General features: G+C 37.2%; 1 protein-coding gene and 1 pseudogene across 1 annotated transcript in view; one reads left to right on the top strand and one right to left on the bottom strand.

Moving 5' to 3' along the window:
* The window catches only part of C16H10orf67 (chromosome 16 C10orf67 homolog), a 92361-nt gene that overhangs the window by 85529 nt on the left and 832 nt on the right, over positions 1–6000 (top strand). The gene's annotated exons all lie outside the window — the stretch shown is intronic.
* Positions 4802–5090, bottom strand: LOC101990814 (annotated as a pseudogene).

Genomic DNA, 6000 nt, shown 5'->3' with positions numbered 1-6000 from the left:
GTAGACCAGGCTGGCCTCGAACTCACAGAGATCCTCCTGCCTCTGCCTCCCGAGTGCTGGGATTACAGGCGTGCGCCACCACCGCCCGGCTAAGTTGTTTATTTTTAATTTCCACACACACATACTTTTCAAACTTGTAATTTAGAACTTTTCTTAATTCTTTTAAATAAAAAATTGTCAATTCTCCAGAATCTCCTAGTTATCCAACATATCCCCTAAAAGTTATCAATTTTGTTTTCATACTTTAGGCTTTCCAAACACTGGAACTAATTGTCATGGAAATCAGTGTTGTGACTTTGACGACTACAATTTTGTTCCTATAGAATAGCTGATTGCCATTCATCCTCCCTACTCAGCTCCTTTCCAATGTGTAACACGACCTCTGATGCACACCACATCCCCAAGTACACACGGGCTTCTTCTGGGCTATCTACCCTACGCAACAGATCTTAATTTTTGTATCCACTGATACCATAGCTTAAATAGCTTTTATCCTAAAATAAATCTCGACACTAGGTATAAAAATTCTTTCCACCATGTCTGGAAAATTATCCCTAAGACATTCTTAGTTCCTTGTGTGGTCATGTGAATTTTAGGTTCATCTATTTCAAGTCCCATTAAAAACCACTCTTGGTATGGAAAACATTCATGTTTTTATAATATTGAGTCCTCATGGCTGCGAACATAATTTTGATTGATTTGGAAGCCTCTTTATCATCTTTATCAATGTCATGTAATGTTTTTGGAAAGATCTTGCACACCTTATGTTAAATTTGTTCCTAAATAATTTTAGATATGTAAACAACTTGATTTTTATGGTTATTTTAACAGTTTCTTATGATGTAAGCTAAAATATTTATTACTGTTACTTTGCATTTTGTGTTTTGATTTTTTTTTTTTTTGAGTGGGTCTCTCACTGTGTAGTTCTGGTGCCCTAGAACTTGCCTTGTAGACCAGGCTGGCTTCAAACTCACAGAGATCTGTCTGTGAGTTGGGATGGAGAGATTGGATCTTCCCAAGTGCTGGGGTTAAAGGTGTATACCACCATACCTGGGCCATTTGGTTTGATGTTCATGAAACTAGCTGAAGTATAGTCTTTCTAATATCATCACTTGTGTAGCCTGTAATCATTTATAATTTGAAAGACTTCTCTTGTCCATGTCTGGTCTACTTCCTTCCCACTGTCCTGGCTAAGATTTCCCGTATTTATCGTAGAGTCCAGGGACCACACCTGTCTTGTTAGATTTCTTTTCTCTAGTAGAATAGTTTCTGATGTTATCTTTCAATGCAATATTTATGGCACACTATGATAGCTAGTCTTTCTGAATTCCATAAAGCTATCTTCTTTATGTAAAAACACAGAGACTTTTTATAATAAACTGACGACTAATTTTTATCTGGGAACTATGTTCTCTGTCTATTGAGCTTACTGTTATTCTTTCTTTCCTCCGACCAGCTAATGTGGGAAAATGTGAAAGTTTTTTTGTATGGCGTAATATTTGTAGTTTTTGACTTTTGTATATGTGTGTGTCTTGAATTTTACAGTATGCACTTATAAGATTTTTCTTCTGAGTTTATAGTCTTTAATTTTCCCTGAAACTACCCTTAACCTAGTTTAGATATAAAGGTTATACCAGGCTCCTAGAAAGAACTTGTTTGTTATTCCTTTTTAAAATTCATTAATTTGAATTCATTTTTAAAGCCAGTATCTTATTCTGTCCCCATCCTGACCTCAAGCCCTCCTCAGTCAGCCAAGTGCTGGGACTGAAAAGCAGGTGCCTCATTGCCCAACACATGCCTCTTCTTCAGACTTTTGAGGGGGAAAACAATTATTATCTGTTGACTGATGCTATATCAAATTTGTCCGTAGTTTTTACCAGTTCCTTGTTAAGGTGAGCATGGCAATTTTTTTCTAGATGTATTTTGTCTAGGTTCCAAATACATTAATAAACTACAGTGTATTCTCCAGTGGTTTTACAACCTCTATGTCCCTTCTTTATTCTATATGCTGACTCATATTTTTACTTTATCCTTTTCCTCTCAATTTTATTAAGGCAAGTTTCTAGTCTGACTCTGATGTACTCATTTTTGATTTATTGGTGGACCACTATTGCTTAGATTATTTATACACTTTCTATATTATTTCTCTAGCTTGATTGTTGCATTTTTACTGCACTTTAATAAATGTATTGGTGACTCTATAACGTGTTTTAACTATATCCCATACATTTTGACATACAACATTAATCCTTGGATCTAAGTATTTTATGCTATCTTGGTTTCTTCTTTAATACGTGGCTTTTTCTAAACACTTTCTCAGAATTGCTTTATCTTTAATGAGTGAAATCTGGTTTTCCTGTCTTTAACTCAAAAAAAGTGGTAAGACTTTGATCCTTAAAAATATGTACATAATTCTTTCCTGAAGAACTTTGTAAGTATTCCATGTGCTTGCAAAAGTAGTCTGTACATTCTGTTCGTTGGAGGTAGAATTCTGAGGCACCCTATTTGGCCATCTTGCTAATTTAGTGATACAGATATTCTCTGCTTTGTACTCTACTCCATAACTAATATCTTGCTTTTGTAAAAGGGGAATATAGAAATACCTCATGTGTCTGAGGACTTGTCTGTTTTTCTAAGTAATTCTGTACATTTTGACTTATTTAAGAATCTATCTAATTAGCCAAATTTATTATTTTTATTGGAGAATTATTGTGTGCACTGTCCCTCTATAACCCTTGTAGTTCTTTGATGTTTTAAATTATATTGTCTCATACAGCTAATAAAACAGTAGTGCTCTTATTACTATTTGCATTTTAGGGGCAGGGAAATGTGTAATTAAGTAAGAGCCCTTGGTATTTTGTTCATTTGAACATGGGTTCAAATCCTTATAACCCAGATGTAAACAGCTGTGCGTGGTCACACGGACTTGTGAGCCTGTAGGAAACACAGACAGGAGGACTGCTGAGGTTCAGTGAGAAATCGTGTCTCAAATGGAGAGTAATGGGGAAGGACAAATACCATCACGAGTGACCTCTGTGCTTTGTCCCTCATCACAACTACCCCCACACACACGTACACACACACACACGCATGAAATTTAGCAACATATAAAAATAAGCTTGTACTGTATCTTTTCAATATTTTTACAATTTATTGAATTATTTTTCTAATGTAAGCAACTTACATTTGAATTTTTCTTATCTCTAATAATTTCTTATGGTGTATATGGATGGATGGATGGATGGATGGATGGATGGATGGATGGATGGATGTCCCATGTGCTCATGTGTAGGTGCATATGTACATTTGTGGCTGTGTATATGTATGTGGATTCCAGCAGATAATCTCAGGTATTGTTCCTCTGTGTCTTTAAATAGCCTGGAGTCAGCAAGTAGGCGAGGATAACTGGCCAGGGAGTTCAGAGATCTCCCTGCCCTACTTCTCCGGCATTACAAGAAAGAACTGCCATGTCTGGGGTCTGGTCCTTGAGTGCATAAAGCAAGCACTTTACCAACTGAACTGTCTTCCAAGCCCTCATAACTGCTTTCTAATAGGGGAATGTTATGCTTAAAATTGTCATTTTTGATAGACATGTACATATCTCTATAATCATCTTACTTTTATATTTCCTGATATTTATATCACTTACTACTGTGCTTTACAATATTTCCTTTGTATTGGTAACATTTTATATATTCTCTCTCTCCCTCTGCTTTTAAAAGCTTGAGGTATCATTTATTTCCTTTAAATATATACATTGGCTTATGTGTATACTGTAATATATGTGCATGTTTAAAGTGTCATTGCTTCAACACTTGGTTTAGTGAGAGTCTAGTGATGGCAGAGTCTATGTTCAGCGTTTTAATTCATTATTGGTGGAAGTTTAACAAGACGCAGAATCCTAGCTTGGCAATGTATTAGTTCAGTCTTGTTGCTATGACAAAATACCCAAGACAATGCAAACTTAAAGGACAAAATATTTATTTGGCTCACAGGTTGAGCATACAGTTCATCATAGCACGGAAATTGTGGCAGCAGGGGCTTAAGGGGGCTGAAGGAGAGAGAATTGCTAGCAGTGTTCAGCTCACTTCCATGTATTCAGTCCAAGACCACAGCCCATGCAATAGTGTCACCATGGTAAGGCGAGACTTTACACCTCAGTTAACCTCGTCTCCACATCTGTCTCAGGCGCACTTAGAGGTACTCTAGATCGTTCCGTGTTGGCAAGCAATGTTAACTGTCACAGGTACCTAGTCTCCTTCCATATTTGCCATTGTATTAGTACCTTTGAGCCATGGTACAGGGTTCTTGGAAGTTTGTGGCAGTTTGTCAGTAGCTTGTGGGTTTTCTCTACCTTTTCATGGTTTCCTCGTTATTCTTGGTGTTCATTGCCTCTGCAGTCCCTTCGGTTCGTGTTGGTTGCTGCCAAAACAGAGAATATGGCTGAGGCGAGATGATTAGTACTTTGTTTGCATCATGAAAATTCTCAGCTGCTAGTTTTTCAAATATTGCTTTTTCAACATGCAACATACCCTAAATTATTTTATCCTGAAACATCTCTCAGTCTGTTCTACAGTCTCCAAATCCACATGATTTTTAAGTTTCTCTGTTGTGGATAAAAGTGTGTGCTTCAATACTGTCTTCGAGTTTTCTAACTCTCTCTCCAGCTGTGCTGGTTTAAACCTTGTTTCAGTCCCTCACTATTAGCTTTCATATTTCCAAGACATTTGATTTTTTTTTTTGTTCACGTGTGATCGAGTTTATTGTAGAGAAAGGTAACAGAGATTGGGGTTTATAAGAACAGTCAGACACAGAACTAACGTGGGCTTAGCAGCCCAGCCATGGGTCTCCCCGTTCTTCCTCATCAAGAAGTTAATCTTTCGAGCCATTTCCATGTTGTAGATCCTCCGGCATGTTTCATAGCTCACCTGCTGGAGGCGGCGGCAGAGCTTCTCATAGAAACGCAGCTGCTTTATGACCTCAGTAAGCCCATCAGTGGTGAGGATTCTATTCAGGGTCCTGTATGCACCTTCCACGTTCCCCTCCTGAACCATCACAGTCCTGGCAATAAACTTCAGGTGTTTAGCCATGGCATCTCTTTCAAATCTTCATCCTTCAGGACCTGCGGCTGTAGCACTCGGACTCAAGACATTTGATTTTTAATTGGCTTTTTGTTGTATCTAGTCTTTCAGATGCTGTTTTGGCATATTTTAGATATAACTTTGCTTTATATTTTTACTGGACATTATCAATTATCTCATTGAACATAAATACATGTTTTAAGTCATTTTCAAGTTTTCATTACCTTGACTATATCTGCAGTGAATATATGTTCTGACATCTATTGTCATGTTGCTGTTTGTTTTGAAGTATGAATCAGGGTTTATTTTGAAATTTGGGGTTATAGGCTTTCTCTAGCCTCTCTTCCACTCTCTATATTTTCCTCTCTCTAACGTAAACATTAACTTGTTGTCTACAATGATTCTACCTCAAATAGGGTCACATTAGATTTGGGAAGTTCCCCCAAAGCCAGAGTGTTAAAGGCCTATTGTGTATTGAGAAGTGGTCAAACTTTTAAGAGGTGAGACTTAGTGGGAGGTTTTGTTTATTGTTGACATGCTCTTAGGGGATATTGTGGACCACTGACTTCTGACTAGAATGCAAACTGCTTTGCTCCACTAGACATTCCCTTTCCTGACAATGTCCCATCTTCAGAGTAGGGCCAAAGGATGGTGGGTGAACTCTGAAGGCACGTTACAAAGTAAACTTACCTTCTTCACAGGCTGATTTCCTCGGGTACTGTGTAATAAGTATTGTATAATATTGTAAAAGAAAACTTACAAACACTAGGGTTTGGGACTTCAATATCTCTTGAGGACACAAGATTCAATCTACAGCAGACTATCTTATTATTTTGCATTTTTAACTACAAAAAATGCTTTCCTTATTTTATGCAGTATGTCTTTCTTATTTTATTTTTAATTTTACTATAATATCCAT

This window comes from Microtus ochrogaster, chromosome 16 (assembly GCF_000317375.1).
Source record: "Microtus ochrogaster isolate Prairie Vole_2 chromosome 16, MicOch1.0, whole genome shotgun sequence".
NCBI classification, from domain to species: Eukaryota; Metazoa; Chordata; class Mammalia; order Rodentia; family Cricetidae; genus Microtus; species Microtus ochrogaster.
Note: the sequence above shows the minus strand (reverse complement) of the source record. Positions and strands in the feature narration are given on the sequence as shown.